This window comes from Dipteris shenzhenensis, chromosome 21 (genome assembly GCF_047967505.1).
Source record: "Dipteris shenzhenensis isolate YYH24624 ecotype China chromosome 21, Dip_SZ_1.0, whole genome shotgun sequence".
Lineage (NCBI taxonomy): Eukaryota > Viridiplantae > Streptophyta > Polypodiopsida > Gleicheniales > Dipteridaceae > Dipteris > Dipteris shenzhenensis.
This window is the reverse complement of record NC_141616.1, coordinates 34,059,087-34,077,429: the sequence shown is the minus strand read 5'-3', so window position 1 is coordinate 34,077,429 and position 18,343 is coordinate 34,059,087.

Here is an 18,343-nt window from a genome sequence, read left to right as displayed (position 1 = left end):
TTTTTCACTTCTCTCTAAAAATAAAGATAAGATGTTCTAAAATGCACATATGAAAGGGCAAAAGTTTTTCCAAGGTTTCCGACAATGCTTGGTTCCCAAATTTCCTCTATTTTCCCACCTTGAAAAACTTCAACATTTTCCGAGCAACAACAACCTCTTTCTCAATTTTGCAAACAAGTTTTTTATCTCAGGACATTACCCACGTCAAAAGCATGTCTTCCATAGTGTAAATGCAACCTCTCTCTCTCTCTCTCTCTCTCTCTCTCTCTCTCTCTCTCTCTCTCTCTCTCTCTCTCTCTCTCTCTCTCTCTTTCTCTCTTTAGCCTTATTAACCAAATGATAAAGTAGGCAACTTGTACACATGCAAAACCATCAACATACTCTCTCAAAATAGCAAACCATGAGAGACTACTCTTAGAGTTTGCTATTTTGAAGTAGCGCTTCCCATGATCAATCATTCCTTTGAGTATGCACTAGTAGACCATGACTAGTATCTTACAAATTTTCCCACCTTGAAAACCTTTAGCATTTTATGGGAAATGTAGGAATGTGCTCTTAGCGTTCATACTTCGTGACAAGGGACTAGTATAAATTGACAACCTCTTTCTCAATTTTGCAAACACGGTTTTTATCTCTATGCAAGCCTTGCAAATGCCCTCCACCACAAAGCCCACCACCAAGTTTTCAAACCTTAGGCTCCCAATCAAGGCCTCTCTCTCTCTCTCTCTCTCTCTCTCTCTCTCTCTCTCTCTCTCTCTCTCTCTCTCCATATATTGCCTCATTAACCAACGGTAAAGTAGGCAACTCGTACACATGCACAACCATCAACACACTCTTGGTAGCATTCCTTGGAGTATGTGCTAGTAGAACACGGTTTTTATCTCTATGCAAGCCTTGCAAATGCCCTCCACCACAAAGCCCACCACCAAGTTGGCAAACCTTAGGCTCCCAATCAAGGCCTCTCTCTCTCTCTCTCTCTCTCTCTCTCTCTCTCTCTCTCTCTCTCTCTCTCTCTCTCTCTCTCTCTCTCTCTCTCTCTCTCTCTCTCCCCCTCTCTCCATATATTGCCTCATTAACAAGTGGTAAAGTAGGCAACTCGTACACATGCACAACCATCAACATACTCTTGGTAGCATTCCTTGGAGTATGTGCTAGTAGACTATGGCTAGTGTCTTAAACTTTCCTAGGAGCCTAGTGAGCAGCAAGATTTGAACATCTAGAGGAAGATTGCTTCAGTACACCAACACAAAACATATTTTATATGGGATGGCTAGTAGACTATGGCTAGTGTCTTAAACTTTCCTAGGAGCCTAGTGAGCAGCAAGATTTGAACATCTAGAGGAAGATTGCTTCAGTACACCAACACAAAACATATTTTATATGGGATGGCAATGTGATAAGGGAGCAAGGATACTCCTTATCCAATTCGGCTTCGTGGAGATCTCCTCTTATTGAAGTACTTTAAGTAGCCCAAGATAACCAAAATTATATCTTTACATAATTAAAATTCAGCTCCAAACTTCCATGTGCCTAGAATCCATTTACACTATTGCATCTTGTCATACGATTATCTATGCACATTCGTATGCTTCTAAGGGTCCTAATGGTTGTTCACTCCACATGCATGATACCATAAGCCCTCCACCAAGTCGAAAAACCTTATGTTCCTAATTAAGGCATCTCTCTCTCTCTCTCTCTCTCTCTCTCTCTCTCTCTCTCTCTCTCTCTCTCTCTCTCTCTCTCTCAGTGCAATCATTTCTAACTGCATGTATTTGCTTTAATGCACAAATATAGTCATTGATTGCCAATTAACTTGTGTTGCCTAGACAAAGACTTATAATGGACTCAAGTTCCTAAGAAGCTAATTGATTGGATTTCTATTGTTCTCTTTCACGCTTGAGTCTTATGAGTCACGATATTGTGAAATCTAACAAGATATGATGCCTTGCATTCCCTTTCTCTCACTCTTGCATGATTTGCATCTTTTCAAAGCTCCCGAATGTCAAAGACACCATGCCCTAAGCCTAACTCTTTTGACCCTAACTCTAACTCTAACCACTGTCACTTTTTGCACCACCTCTTGTTTTCTCTCCTCTCCAATTTTGGCTACAAACTACCTAGACTTTTGCGCAGAAACAACAGATGATTTTTGGTTTGGATACAAAAGATGAATTCGATATCAAAGATTGTTTGTGTATAGCCAAGAATACATTTGAATACTCTTAGTTACATGTTAAAATTACATGACCAAGCATTCTTTTGTTATGATAAGTCTTTCTATCACCACATAGAGCTTCTAATGTGGAATACATTAATAGTGCAACTCGTTTACCATAGGTGTATAATAGTAAATGACACTCTAATAATGCATTCTTCTCATTGATACTGGAACTATTTACCATAGGCATATTATAGTAAATTACACTCTAAGGATGGGCCTTATCATTGAAATAAAACGAATGGTTCCTCATCATTGAAATAGAATCAAAGCTCACACATTAGTAATTTGACCAAATAACCAGAAAGAGGACTTGTCAAGGTGGAGAGCTTTTCTAGAGGCATAGCGTTGTGATATAAATTTGAATCTACATAGCCTTGAGACATCATCATCTAAATCCCTAATCTTCATACTAGTTCTTATGTATACATTTTCCTATGAAGTATCCTATCAATACTACAACAAATGTATAAATATTGTGATAGATAAGTATCAACTTAATGGAGATTTTTCCTAAAAGGTAGCCTATCATTATTGCCACCAAGGTATACATATTGGAGCAAAGAGACACCCTATAATCCCAAAATAAAATCTACAAATTAGTGCCAAATTAAATGTGAAGTTGTTGGGCAAAATGTTACAATATATTCTTAGTATGTCAATATATAAATCTCCTATACAAAAATGGGATTTTTAAATAAAAGAGAACATCGTGAAAAAAAAAGCTCAAGATCCCCTAATCTTCTTGAAGGAAAAATATATTGATTTTCCACTAGTGGATCTCCTTTATGCATACCACTATGGTTTTAAAAGATTGCCTTCATTAGTACCCCATTGGTAACATGTTGGAGGATCAAAATCCAACTCAATGAAAACTTTAATGATTGTAAGATTTGAGAATGATTAGGGACCCAAAATGATCCGTATGTCATTGCAAGAATGAATCTCTAATGACAGTTTTAACATTAAATAAGTGATCCTTTTATAGTTTTGTGTGGATTGCAGGGATCCCAATATATGTAGTCCAGGATATAATGCTCAATTTAGAGTTATAGAAAATTCACAAAGGGATCTCACTTGGTGATATGAAGGTTAGAGCAAAAGCGAACAATTCATAGTTGTGAATAACTCAAGAAAGGATCTCACTTGGTGTTATTAGGGAAAAGCACAAGTGAACGAATGTGAGGTCAAGCTATTCTAAAATTTTCATGCCTTTGCATTGGGTGGTTACATACCACCTCAATTAGATATTTTGAGATGTTTGAGTGTTTTGTAAATGGATCTCAAAGGATCCAAGGAAAAGTAGTACAAGGTACTTGGACTTAGTAATAAACAATGTTGGGTTAAAAGGAGCATTTGATGTGTCAAGTGTGACCTAAGACCTATTATCTCCAATTGTTTAGGGGACAACACTTACCACCTAAGATGTTTTGAGATCCTTGTTAAATTTAAGATGTTTTGACATCTTAGATCCTTCGTCTAAGATATTTGAGTGTGAATACAAGGATCTCATAAGAGCTAAGAAAATTTAGTACGAGGTACTTAATTTAAATAATAAACATTGTTGGTATTTACACTCAATAAAAAACAATGTTGTTTTAAAGGAGCATATTATCTCCAAACTTTGAGAGGACAAAACTTGATACCTAAAAGCATCATCGCCTAGGTTTCACCTTTGAATCTTCACTTTTATTATTCACTAGCATCTAGTAGTCTTCCTTTAGTAAGGAGGGTGGCATCATCGAGAGCCTCTTGCTCCGCTTTCTAGGTGTGAAGTAAGATGGGATAAGGGTACAAGATGGGTCGTATAGTTTCAATATCCTTTAGGAAGCAATGAGCAATGGAACTCTAAGAGATAAAATAGATTGGCAAAAACCTACATTGGGATTTGGTAGATGTCAATGCTACTCTAAAAGATACGGAAGCCAAAAAATATGAGTGCTACTCTATGAGATATGGAAGCCAAAAGTTGAAGTTATAAGAGTTAATATTAGACATCATTGGTTTATGGCTAGAGATTCCCCATCTAAGTACTTTTTCTAGTTATTAAAGAAAAGAAAACGATAGGGTTATGCTTGGTAATACTTAGTTAGAGATGGTCCTATTAGAAACGATCATGTATTTGTGTGTCACTCGAGAAATTTTGCTAGGAATTCCTCACATTAGATGTCCATTGGGAGAGACACTACACAAAGCAAAAGAGACAATAATATTCACTAATCATTAGTGGATAGATTAGATCCATTTTTAGACTAGCCATACATTTAATGATCACATGTTTGGGGTAGGTCCTAGACCCAAGGGCAAACATTGGGCTTGTCAGCTGCATTGAATGAAGAAATCTATTGTCTCATGCCTATAAAACACACCACCTAGATCTTCATTGACCTTCATAAATGTCAAATATGTGGCCCAATTATCAAGACCCAAAATGGGGGTTTTGTTGACATTAAAGGCAACAAGATAGTAAGTGCATGCAAGATTCTCCAAGCAACAACTAGACATTGAAAGCCATAGGATGCTAGTTAGAGAGTTCTTGACATTCAACCGTCTTCAAAGATGGACATCTATAGTTCTTCCACAACCTAACTTTGATCATTACCATGCTCAAGGGTGACACTAATACAACAAACAAGGAACCATAGTGAGCAACCACAATGGCAAGGAAAGAGAGGGCAAAAGTTTAATATATGAACGTAGTTAGAGAGTTTCTATGCCCCATGCTCAAGACCCTCTCCTTAAGAAAAAAAGAGAGATCACAACCTCTTTGTAGAAGATATCCATCCCAATTATCTAAGACTACAATGTCGTAAGGGGATCATGCATTACCTTTACTTCTTTCCTAGATCACTATAGTTCTTTGCAAAAGCGCATACATCCCAATCACAAAGCAAAAGGCTACAATGTCGTAAGGGGCTAATGCATTACCTTTTCCTCTCTCCTGGACCACTCAGGAGCTAATGCATTACCTTTGCCTCTCTCCTAGACCACTCAAGAGCTCAATATGCCATTGCCTTTGCCTCTCTCCTAGTCCATTCAAATACCGCTCCATAGTAAAAGCTCATCTGTCTCAAATGTTGCACTCAAAGGGGCCACAATAGCTCCAATGTTCATCCTCCTCTACATTTATGAAATGACTATTGATAGGGACCATAGCCCTACGCTAGCCACCTTAGTCATCATCATGTTTCAAGCTTTTCTCAATGCTCATGGAGTACTCTCATCAATAATAATCTTTAGACATGCATCTTGTTGGAACGTTGGAAAGAATAGATGCATTGTGGCAAGAGGAGTGAGAACACATAAGATATTGAAATGGGTGTTCTATTGATTTGAGAGGGAAGTCCTTCTTTTATAGAAATGGAGAGAGGGTGGCCTAAATCAATGGCACCTCTCCTACATCAAAGGAGGTAACTCCTAAACCATAGGAACTCCACAATCATAGGTACCACCCCATGTGGGGGCCTTTGCATTACATCATCACTTGTGTCATGGCCTATGGCACTAAGTGTGCCTCTTCTACATACACACACACAACCATATGACTGCTAGTGGATGCACACATGCACCTAGCAAGCCCTTGATCACACATATCCCAACATACCCCCCCTCAAGGGTTTGCCTCTTGCTATGTCAAGGATACATCTACTCACATAGTTTCTCATGCCATCTCATGGTGGTCAAGGATAAATCTATGGCTGGGATCTCTTGCTAGCAAAGGTGCCCAAGGGTCAAGGTTTACAAAAAATGGGATAGACCCCCCAAATGGTTATCTCCCTTGCATGTACAAGGATTAATCTTAAGCCTTTGTGTGGACCTAGTTTCTCATGTCTGCAAGAGGTACCATGGGGACAAATACATATCACATGGCCTACATCATATGGTGACCAGAGGTGTTTTATAAAAGACTATAAGGACTAAAACACATAACCATAACATTTTTTGGGAGTACTACTTCAAGAAGAAAACCTCAAAATTGAACAAGTGATGATAAAAAGCTCAAAAGATAAAATCTTTATTTCTCTTATACCACAAAGTTTGTGACTTCATTTCTTAATGGAGTTCTTCCTTTAGCAAGGTTTGCTTTGTTGTTGATGTAGCTCTTTTACTTGTTCTCCTTCATCTTCTTCTTGTCTTCAAGCTCTTCCTCAATGTGGCTGGTCTTTCCACAAAAGCATTCTAATATTTTGTGAATAAGTATCTTCATCTTTGAGTGCTTACCTTTGGCACCAAATATCTTGTCAAGTGTCTTCCATGCATCATGTGAAGTGTCCTCCCCATCAATGTGATGTATATATTCATCAATAAAACCCAAAGCAATAATTGCTAGAGCCTGTTCATCTTTTACTGTCCATGCTATTTCACCTTTTCTTGTTGAAGGTTTCTTCTTCTTTCCACAAGCAATATTCCATAGACCTTTCTTTATGAGAATGAACTTGACCTTGGTCTCCCAAGTATGGAAAGAATGACCATCTATCTTACTCATGTTATCCATTAGGAAGGTCTTACCTCTTACAAGGGAGTGTCTATTCCTTCACAAAATAGCATTCAAACATATTCAATTCAAAATATATCATAAATGCATCATGAGCATTTACCAAAACACTGTCAAACCGCAGGACAATGCTCCAAAGATAAGACTGAAAAGTACCTCAGATCACTTCCAATGGTCAAGCATCCAAAAGTCCAAAGATAATTGAGATAATAATGAAACTTTCTAGCACTTAACCATATTCAATGGTTCATATTAAAAGCAAATATCACTGTTACCCCCAAATTGAACAGTCTAAAGTTGGAGGGTGTAATTGAAGCTAAAAGAAGAAGCATTCAAGGGACTTTTGGCATGGAAATGAAGCTCTTACTGAGGACTACTTCCAGCAAAGAGGAATGGCAAAGTTTTGCAGGGCATTTCCCGAGATAGCAAAGACTAGAATCGGCAAAGAATCGTCACTTTCTCCTTATTCCGGCAACCATTGTCCACAAAATTCATCAAAATGTTGCCAATGACATTGCCCAATTATGACTAAGATGGTTTACGAAATTGTCTCCCAACAGGCGAAATTTTGAGCAAGATTGGCGAGCAAAGAACGAAGCGGCACGGCAACTCATAGTAAAATTCCATCAATCCCAACGGTAAAGAGGTGCACCCTAGTGTGGCAAAGCTGGAGCCAGAAGCATTTTAAAAGTTAACAGTTGGATCTGGAGAATTTGGTGCTGCAAGATTTGGGCAAATTTGGAAGAAATGGGAGAGAGATGGAAGAATGTTGAAGAAGATGATGAGGTGGCAGCCTAGGAGTCTAAAGGCTCAAGGAGGATTATAGCTCTGATACCACATGTTGGAACATGGGAAAGAATAGATGGATTGTGGCAAGAGGAGTGAGAACACATAAGATATTGAAATGGGTGTTCCAGTGATTTGAGAGGGAAGTCCCTCTTTTATAGAAATGGAGAGAGGGTGCCCTAAATCAATGGCACCTCTCTTGCATCAAAGGAGGTAACATCTAAATCATAGGAACTCCACAATCATAGGTACCACCCCATGTGGGGGCCTTTGCATTACATCATCACCTGTGTCATGGCCTATGGCACTAAATGTGCCACTTCTACACACACACACACAACCATATGACTACTAGTGATGGATGCACACATGCACCTAGCAAGCCCTTGATCATACATATCCCAACACGTCTTGATCCCACAACTGGCACCTTACTTCAAATGATACATGGGAGTCCCTTGGACAATGTCCCAATTTCACTTCATGTAAATCCCGGCCTCAGTGACATTGGTTTTCTAGTAGCAATGGTCTTGCCATCCCCAATTGAGTGGATTTATTTTAGGTCTTGCCTTGAGATTGGATTTCCATATATCTTCAATTAGGAGCTAGATTCTTAGTTTATAGACACATCATTGGCTTGACTACGACATCACATTTATTTAATGCCCAATGTGTGGCCACATCATTTAATGATAACTTACCACATCATTGAATGACAACTCAACTTCCATAGCATTGATTGACTCCATGCCACATTTTTGTTGATGCATAGCCCAAATCAAGCTCAACTAACTTTTTTAATGACCACATCATCAAAACTAGCACCACATCTTTAGTTTCATCAAATCTTGGCTCAAATTGTGTTGGACCATCTTTTTCACGATCATCATCAACTTTTTTGCCACATCATTGATTTTGAGTATGAAGAGGTGAATCGGGAGAGGCAAGGGAGAGAGAAAGAAATAGAGGAGAGGGAGTTCCTTATGTGTTGCAGGGTGATTTTACTTTGGCCCCTTGTAAACTCTTTGGAAGCTATTAATATGATGGCAAGTTTTGAGTATGAAGTGTATTTGTGTTAACAAATTCATACTCAAAACTTGTGTTGCTTTGAGTAATACAACTGATGTCATTTTCATCCCATTTGACTTGTGGCATTCCCTTCAATGCATGTGATTTTTTTGTCTTGTGAGTACCCCTCCTCATCATTAAGATAGTGAAGGCAATCGTCTTGCAACCCCCCAAGACTTTAAGATTTTCTTATTTTGTGAATTTGGGGGAGATTAAGGGAGGGAAGTAGCAAGAAGAGGAAGACGAGGAGGGAGGGGGGAGGAAGGGAAGGGGGAAGGGGGAGGGGAGGGCAAAAAGGAGAGGTAAGAGGAGAGAAAAGCGATAGAGATAAAGGAGGTGAAGCTTTGGACATGGCAATGGAGAAAGTGAATGTGAAGCTTTAGCTATAACAATGGTGAAGGAGAAGATGATGAAGTTCTCGCTATGGTGATGGTGAAGATGAAGGAGATGAAGCTCTGAATTGCCTTACTTCTAAAAAAGCAGTTTCATGTCCAATCGCCTTGCCTAAAGCGGTTTTTCCCCTCCACCCACAACTCCCATCCATGTGGCACCCCTCCCATCTCTTTGCTAAAATATCACGCCTCTCTAGAGTGCATCATCAATCTGCATGATTTACTCCATTTTGTCATTTGCGTCAATGGAGTCTCGTCCCTGGATTCTATCTGTGGCATATGATATTTTGGGATGTGGGTAGCGGCTACAATTCATTTGATAATGAGAAGGAATCTTCGCCATTTCTAGTTGGGGTTTCCCTTGGGGAAACCATCGTATTTGTATCCAATTTGCAATGAGAGATATACAAGCAATTAAATTGTTGAGAACCTACTCTGTTTGACCAAATTTTGAGAAGCAAAAGAATGTTGATTCAAATTCAATCAACCCATTCGTTAAGAGTGTCATCTCTGACAACAAAAGACCCAGATGTCAATATCTAGGGAGTGTTCATCAAAGAAGATCATGCTTTATTGAGCACCATGAGGGACTAAAGTCTTAAAATGATTGAAAGAGTCCTTGTGTCTTTTGAAAGTGATGTTCTTCAATGAAGTATACCATTTCAAGACCTCTTGAAAAATATGGGACATAAAGTAATGTTGGTTGTTGTAGGTGTTTTTTGTGTTCTTGTACCCCATAAAATTTTCAATAGAATTGTCGATCAAGATTTTTTTGATTAGTGAACAAAGAAGCTCAATTTATAGCACTAGTGATATAGAAATTTAATTCAAGACCCCCATCCTTCTAAAAGTGCAAGTATTTTACTCCCAAAGGACCTTAAAGAAAAGAGACTCATGGAATGCATCCTATTTGTACTTATTTTATCTCCCTCTTATCGTCATTCAACTCCTTGCCTTCCCTTAATCTATGGCAATTTGGTATGCTCGTTGAATTTGCTATTGTTTTGTCCTCTCTTATGTAAAGGTATGGTAACTTCATGACCAATTCACTACGATGTCCTCTTCTCCCTCTATGAGTTAGCACTTGTGCATTCCCACTCTCTCACCTCTTTTTCCTCTTGGCAACCCCCATAGCTTTTGAACGCTCTTGCAACTTTTTTCTACTTGCAAGTCTTGCACATTTTTTAATATCTCACATCTTTTGCCTCTTGAAAGTTTGAGAGCATTTAATACAATAAAGATTTGTTGAGAACTAGTTGGTGGCTATCTGCAAGAAATAATTTGGATCATTGGCTCAGCAACCCTTTTAAAGTCTTAGGCTATGTGATCCAATTTTCAAGGTAGCCTAGCTTCTTGGAGGCGATCAACAAATTTGGAAATGGTTCCAAGGCAGTGGTTGCAAGGTAGTGGAATATAGGAAGACGATAGCATTCAAGGGTGTGGATTCAACATCAAATGCTTGCAAAGAACAATATTATGATTGCATCACCCTAGATTGTGGATAAATAGAGACCATCATGCTATTGGATGTAGATGTTCAACCACATGTGTGCCTTGTTAGACTTGTGTCGCCAAAAAAGTATGCACAAACATTCAATTGGGGTGCCATCATTTTGGTTTGACACATTGGTTGCATGGTAAACACTATTACCATTAGCTCCTTTTACAACACCTTTTTCCCGATGCACATTACTTGGTTTTTGTCCAAGAATTGTTCTATCAATATTATAGCCAAAAAGTTGTAACACCCATATTTTTGTCAATATTAGGATCTATACTAGCATTATCTGTTGGATTAGCATCGATATTAGCATCAATATTTCAATCAAAAAAGCCTCTAGAAAAAACACATAGCATCAAAAAAGTGTCGATAGAAATCCTTGGTAAACCTTCCAAAATTCCAAATCAAATTGAAATGTTTTCACATTGCAGCATATATTAGATCAATGTTGTTCTCCATTTCTTAATCAATTGAAGCATCATTGGAATCATCATTGTGAGATTGATGCTCATCCTCTTGATGATCCATGCACATCTTCAACATGTAGATCAAGGTCTCCCAAATCAGTATCTAAGAAACCCTATGAGGAGCTTAAACTATCTTCACTTTCCAAAACTCTAATAGAAGGGTACTAGAAGTGCTTGCTTCCAACCCATCTATTTCTTGCTCTTCCATTTCATTCTCTACTTCCACATCTTGAAATACATGTCGGTTTCTAGGTGCAACTTGAATCACAAACCACCACTAGTTGTCCACTCGATCGGGTTGAAAGACCACCTGAAACAAAATTCCATGATATGTTCATACAATCTTTGATAAAGTTAAGCAATGATATCCATACAAGAAATTCTTACTTGCTCACAATGCATGGGTAGCACAAATGTGTCAATAATGTCATCCTAGATTTTTGTTGAGTTAATGCAAAAAATCCACTTAGATCCTTCCTAACCATAGCTTGAACACCTCTACAAACGACTTTGAACCATTTCACATCAAATATAAATACTTGGAATCTCCTAAAGTTCACTTGCCAAATATTTATATTGTATGGTTCCAAAATAATCCATTTTGCATGCTCCGATGAGATTTGTATCCCTCGCACTAGCTCTACTCTCTTGTGAAAAACTGGCCATGACTCCTCGATCAAATGTGTTGTGCCTTACATTAATTTTCTCTACTCGGTAATGATTACCATACACCCACATTGCATTGAACGAACAGTACTACCAAGGTAATGGATTCTTGTTAGCTTATATAAAAAGGTTGTAGACAAATGTAAAATAAAAGCAAAATGATTACATACCCTTAGATCACAACCCCGTGCAAATTCCTCCTCCTTGTCTGTCTCGTGATCTCCCCTCTTCGACTAGCAGCTTCAAGAGTGTTTCCCAACCAATCAATTGTGCATTTAGTTGGGATGTTTGATAACTCCGAGGGATACTTCTTACCTCTATTGGCCCTTCATGAAGCTTTTCTATCGTGCTCTCTTTTAGCTCTTTCTTCTTCATAGTGTTTGAGCCATTTCTCCACAATTGTAAAGACAAAAGGTGTTCACTTTTTGTTGCAAGGTGATACTCATTTTCTTATGCTTTCTCTTCCCTTGGCCGATCTCTCCTACAACATGCAGGTCATTGCTATCATCCTAAAGTTGAGGAATGTCTATGACACGAGTTGTATAAGAAACTCCGTAATGTAAAACATTGACTCTTGCACTAGCTAGCCTTTTTCCATGCTTCCCTCTGGTCTTGCTTTTTGTCTTACATACCCTTTCAACACCTACATAGACCGTTCTAAGAAAAACATCCATCGGCTATGCAAAGTGCATGCATATGCCATTTCATTTGCCAATTGCATGAGCAAATGCAATTTGATGTCCATGATACTTGTGGAATGGATGATTTCTTGATCTCTTTTGATGATATCCACCTGCATTTACATGTCGATAAGTAATGGAACTTGCTTTTGCAATGAGCGCAAAAATTTGGCATGCATTTGTATAGCTTCTAACATATGTTATGAATACATTGAGCTTATTGATAGCCTCTGATGCATCTTTAGTACATCTTTGCAAAGCAATTGGAAGTACCTACTATAGAAACAATGTTGTGTTAGTCAAATTCAAACAAGAGGTCAAAAATGGATCAAACTGAAGTGGAAGCAATGTTACTTGAATCATTTTGTGCCAATCATGCGACTTTAGACCACTTAGTTTTCCAGAGGAAGTAAAGGAACCCTTAAGTTATGCATATATCCGATTGGGGTTTTCATACCCATGATAAAGCTCTTCACCTAGGTCTCCTCTGCTTTTGTTAAAACCCATGGTGCCTTTGGTAAAGCCACCTTGTCGGCACAGTTTTCTTTTGGCCAAAAGGCTCTTTTGGTTTTTATCACTTTCAAGTCAGCTCGTGTCTTTGGGGTGATTCTATCCCCAATCATATGTCTCCACAAACTTTTAGACACATTTTTGAATATATGCACTAGGTCCAACAGATATGTGACTTTGTGTTGTCTCCAGTAAGGAAGAGTATAAAATATGGAGAGAGGTTGCATGCCAGGTGGAGGTGTTTGGATTTTTGGATCATGCTAAAGTCACTCCCAATCTCTGGACCTCATGACTGGAGGAATAGGAGCTATTTCTAACCCCCCAAAAGATGGATCCACATGATACGGATGGTCCATAGGAAGAAATCGCATGTGCTTCTCATATACCACGTTGTTTAGATCTTTCGAGTGCCGACTGCACAAACTGTCTCCACAATTTGGACACGGAAAGTATCTAGCCACTTGGAGACCTATTAAAATGCAAGGACATAAGTTACATCTTGTAGAATTGAAAGACCACCGAGACAAAGAGCGTTAGCAGAAGTTACATCTTGCATTTTAATAGGCTGAAGAGAATTGAGAGGAATAGAAAGTTGGTACTTGAGCAATCATGCAACCCAGGATAATCATGCATGGTCCACATTAGAATGCCTTTCACTCGAAATGACATTGACCCCAAAGGCTTTGAAATGTCATAAAGTTGCATGCCATTCCATAATCTTTGCAACTCGCCCACCGAAGGGGCTAGATACACATCCATGTTTTTCACCTTGTACTTGCCTGGCACAATGAGTGCCAACATCAAATGCCCCTTCTTTATGGTCATCCAAGGAGGAATATTGTATATTGTGACTACTACAAGCCACATGGACCACGATATGGACTGATTTCCAAAGGGATTAACCTCGTCCATAGCCAGCCCAAGACACAAATCACAAGGCTCAAGCCCAAACTCTAGGCACCTCTTCTCTTCATGTCTCCAAGCCTTTCCATCCACAGGGATCCTCAATATTCCATCCGTCGAGCAGTTGCGAGAATGCCGATCCATAAGTCCAACTAACAATCCACAATGAAACAAGTGGGTGATGCATGTTAGGATCGGCATGTGTCACAGTACCTTTCCCGAAATCTTATCTCCTTGTGTGTCTTGTCGGTATTGAGATGCACCACATTGTGGATAGCTTATACAGTGCTGTATGTTCCTCTGTAAAGGATGCAATCATATGGACACGCATGAATTTACTTGTATTCCATTCCTAATTATCCTATCTTCTTTGCATCCATTCTTGAATCGAGCATTGTATTTCCTTTTGGAAGTAGTGTTTGGAGTAACCTAGGACATTGACCCATTCAATGATTTAAAGCAACAATTTAGAAGTCACACATGAAACTATAGTTTATACCACATCAAAACTCTTCTCGAATGAGGGACATAATGCTAGTCTCTAGCCATACATAAGTTTCTTGTAAATTCTAGATCAAAAGAATGGAGGCAAGATGATAATGGCTTGCCCCTTTGTGCAACATGGTGCTTGCTTCATGTCACAAGAACTCCTCTTTAGGACCCATGTTATCCTCCCTATTCACTTCCACATCTTCATCTCTTTCATTTTGTGGTGAATGAGCATCAAAGTAACCATTTATCATGTCTTGCACTATTTCATCCTCATTTAGAGCATCTTCCTCTTCACTACTTCTATTATGTTGCTCTTCTAGCTCTCCATCTTCCCTTAGAGTGTTTTGATATCCTTGGGTTAACATCAACTCGTGAGGATGATTATGCAATGTGTGTGCTCTCAAAATTCCCGGAACAATTTCATCTCCTTGCATGAAAATAATTTAGTTGATCGTCTCACATAAGTCACATACAAGAATAGGAAGTTAGTACATGAAATGAATTTGATGAATTCACTCATAAAGAAGCTAGACTTCTACCTCATCATTCAACTACTCTATTAAGGGTTGAAAGTGACTGTATCTCTTTATGTGTGTTGTTGATATGTTGCATAATCTCCTTATTTGTCCTTTGCATCGCATACAATCACACAAGACTCGTTAATAATGATTTGCTCTATTAGTCTCTTCTTGAGCTTGAACACATCTACAAAGGTTACACATGATCATTAAAACATCATAATCCATACATGAGAACAAATCATGCCAAAAGATTCTATTTGATCATTGACCATGCTCTATTCCATCAATGTTTTCATCAAAAAATGTTCTAGAAAATTTATCAAAGTCGATATTTATATAGATATTAACATTTAAAAAAGCATCGATAATGTTTTATTGTTAATAGGACATTGATCTTTGTCCAAAAAAAATTTGATCTATCACACGGAGCTAACGGGGGTTCTATAACATGTGCTCTATTGTCTCTATGCCAACATGGACTTAGGTAGTACATAATGCGTGTGTAGAGTAGCGACAAAGCTCCACTTGTACTTGCATAACGCTAGGAATAATCCATCTTAAAAATCCAACTTGCATATTCTACATGCAACTCCTACATGCGAGTTCTACATTCAAGTTCTACATGCAACTCCTACATGCGAGTTCTACATTCAAGTTCTACATGCAACTCCTACATGTGAGTTCTACTTGCAACTCCTACATGCAACTCCTACGTGTGAGTTTTACATGCAACTCCTACATGCGAGTCCTACATGCAAGTTCTACATGCGAGTTCTACATGCAACTCCTACATGCAACTTGCAACTTCTACATGCAACTTCTATATGCAAGTTCTACATGCAAAGAGAGAATGTTTTACAATTCCTCCATGCAGAGAGAGAAGCTCTCCAGCTTGTATAAATACCCCATAATGGAATGAAGCCCACACTCTTTGGGGCATTGTGTTGAGTTCTACTTTGGTATTCCAAGCAATTGTCTCAAGTGTCCATGCTTCCTTGCACTCCACGTCCAAAAGCATGTCCTAACCTTGCAACTCCTCCTCCAACCTTGCAACCCATCCTCTCCCCCTTCTCCTCCTCCTCCTTCTCCTCCTTCTAACCTTGGAACCTCTTCTAAACTCTGGAACCTCCTTCTAAACTCTGGAATCTCTCTCTAAACCTTGGACCCTCCTTCTAAACCCTGAAACCTCCTTCTAAACCCTGAACTTCCCTCTAACCCTTAAACTCCTCCTAAACCCCTCAACCCCCAATGAAGGCGAAAGCCTTCATTACCTCAACCATGATGATACACATTCCTTTTACACATGCATGCACTATGTGCCTACGTCTCTCATCGGAATAGGACTCGAGGTCCTAAGCTACACGTATACTATAAACGACAACCCTGATATATCTGTAGGTGACAAAAATCCTCGGAACCCTGCATACTAAGAATACCTTGCTCTTCCTGCGGAAGCTATGGGAAAGAGCAAACATTTGGTGCCATTATCGAGGAGACTAGCGTCTCAAGTAACGAGTAAACATATGCAGGTATGTGTAAAAAACAAACTACTTTAAACTTTCACGAACATATCACATAAGAGCTAGAAGAGCTAAAATTTTTCCAACTCAAGTAAAAATAAAATAAATAATAAATAATTCCTAGCTGAAACTCTTCGTTACTGGTTTAGGAAAATGCACGTTTTCTGGAAAAATAGCACCTTAAGGAATAAATCAGACCATGTGATCATTGTCAGAGTGTAGAGCTTGAAATTCTGAACATTTCTCCTTTTTACGGAAGCACATTCTGACACAACCACCAAAAGTTATGGGCAATCAATGATTAAAGGTTCTAAATGCCATAACCCAAAAGAAAATTTAAAATCACCTCCCTAGTCAAATGTGGACAAATTCAAAGCTGCACATGTATTTGACTACTCAAATGTCGACAAATTCAAAGGTGCACATGTGTTTGACTAAATCCATAGCTCCCCCTCCTTCCCTATAAAAGTGCACCCATCCCTCTCATACTTTTTCTTTCACATCTTGCCTCCGTCCTCTTCCCCATTCTGAGCCCTCCGCAAGACACTCCTCCCTCTCCATCGACCACCACCCTACTCCCATCCTCACATGGTGAGTTACTTCAAGCCCATCTCGTAGCGATAACCTAGCCATCCACCCACCGCCCATTCATCCTCAACAATCCCGTTACATCAAGAAAGACTTGGAGAGCGTTCAAGCGACCATCTCTTCCTCCCTTTAGATTTCCATCAAAGTTTTCAATCCGTCAAGTTTTTTTCCCCCTCCCCCTCCACCCCCCCTTCCACCACCACCCCCTCCCCCTCCACCATTCCCCCCTCTACCACCATTCCCTCCACCCCCCACCCCCTCCACCCCCCTCTACCCTCCACCCCCCCTCCCCCTTCACCATCCCCCTCCACCCTCCACCCCCTCTCCACCCCCCCCCCCTCTCCACCCCCCCTCCCTCTCCACCCCCGTTCCATCTCCTCCACACACACCCCCCCCCCTCCATCTCCACCCCCCCCCATTCTCCCTCCTCCACTACCCCTCTCTCTCTTTCTCTCTTTCCCCCCCCTCCCTCTTCTCTCTCTCTCTCTCTCTCTCTCTCTCTCTCTCTCTCTCTCTCTTTCTTCCCCCCTCCCTCTCTCTCTCTACCTCCCCTCTCTCTTCTACCTCTCTCTCTCTCTCTCTCTCTCTCTCTCTCTTTCTCTCTCTCTCTTGCTATCTCCCTTTTTTTTCCCCTCTCTCTTCTCCCCCCCCTCTCTCTCTCTCTCTCTTCTCTCTTTTTTCTCTCTTTTCCCCCTCTCTCTCTCTCTCTTCTCTCTTCCCCCCCTCTTTCTCTCTCTCTCTCTCTCTCTCTCTCTCTCTCTCTCTCTCTCTCTCCTCTCTTCCCCCCCCCCCCCCTCTCTCTCTCTCTCTCTCTCTCTCTCTCTCTCTCTCTCTCTTCTCTCTTCCCCCCCCCCCTCTCTCTCTCTCTCTCTCTCTCTCTCTCTCCCCCCCTACCTGCCCCTCCCCCTCTCCTCGGCCGACTGATTAATTCAAACCTAAGGACTAAGGGCTTAAGCCCTTAGTCTCAAGGCTATAGGTAGCCAAGGCGCCCGCTAGCAAGGCGACGCCCATGCGCAACGCCTGCCCCTCTCCTCCAATACCTCCTCCATCTGTGCACCTCCTTTCGTCGCATCTCCTTCCTCCCCACCCATCCTCCTCCCTCCAGCATCCTCCTTATCCATCCCCCTCTGCAACCTTCCCCTCCTCTCCACAGATCCCTTCCCCCCGTTTGCGAAAACCCTCCCCCCCCCAAACACCACCGCCGCCCGCCGTGCGACACCCCCCCCCAAAAAAAAAAAATTTACTTTATTATTTTTAAATAAAGTTTATTAAAAAAAACCTAACCTAACCTACTATCTAACTGACTATAGTTAGGTTAGTATTAACCTAGGCTAGTTTAACTTAGGTTATATTAGATTTAACCTAGGTTAGCTAGTCTAACTCTAGGTTAGTTACTTGTAGCTAGGTTAGTTTGATTGTACTAGGTTAGCTCAATGAACTGTGGTTAGTTTAGTTAGCCGCAGTTAATTTAAACCATAACTAGGTTAGGTTAGACTAACTGTTAGGCATCTAACTGGATAGTTAGGCTAGTTAGAC